The sequence below is a fragment of the Scyliorhinus torazame genome, chromosome 29, assembly GCF_047496885.1.
Source record: "Scyliorhinus torazame isolate Kashiwa2021f chromosome 29, sScyTor2.1, whole genome shotgun sequence".
NCBI classification, from domain to species: Eukaryota; Metazoa; Chordata; class Chondrichthyes; order Carcharhiniformes; family Scyliorhinidae; genus Scyliorhinus; species Scyliorhinus torazame.
Window position 1 is genome coordinate 19,495,590 of NC_092735.1, and position 627 is coordinate 19,496,216.

Sequence of the window (627 nt, forward strand, 5' to 3'; positions counted from 1 at the left end):
TGGCTTCCCGTGTGTCTGTTTTGTGCAATTTTACAAAGAATTTCTCTGAATGCCATCTCATTTTGAATGAGGGCAAGAGTAGGATTTAAAAAAAAAAAGAGTGAGTGAAGGAGAAATTGGTCTTTGTTGGGCAGGGGGGTCACATCTGCTGGGGTGGCCCCGATCCCCATTTCCTGTTAGCACTGCGCATTCAGGAGATATATGGCTGCCCACTGAGATCCCGATCCAAAGTTAAACATCTCCAGACCTGGGCCACGTTTCATCCACCTTGCAAAGACAAACCTGGATCCAACCAGCCTCAAGATTATCCAGCTCCAGAATTGAGTTACTCAACTGTGGAAAATAAGACCCTGGGGGCCTGATTGTGAATGAAGAACTGTGGAGCTGCGCAATGGTTAGCACTGCTGCCTCACGTCGCCGAGGACCCGGGTTCAATCCCGGCCCCGGGTCACTGCCCGTGTGGAGTTTGCACATCCCCCCCCCGTGTCTGCGTGGGCCTCACCCCCACAGCCCAAAGATGTGCAGGGTAGGTGGATTGGCCACGCTAAATTGCCCCATACATTGGAAAAAAATGAATTGGGTGCTTAAAGAACTGTTTTATCAATTTAGTTTGTCTTGGGCCGCACG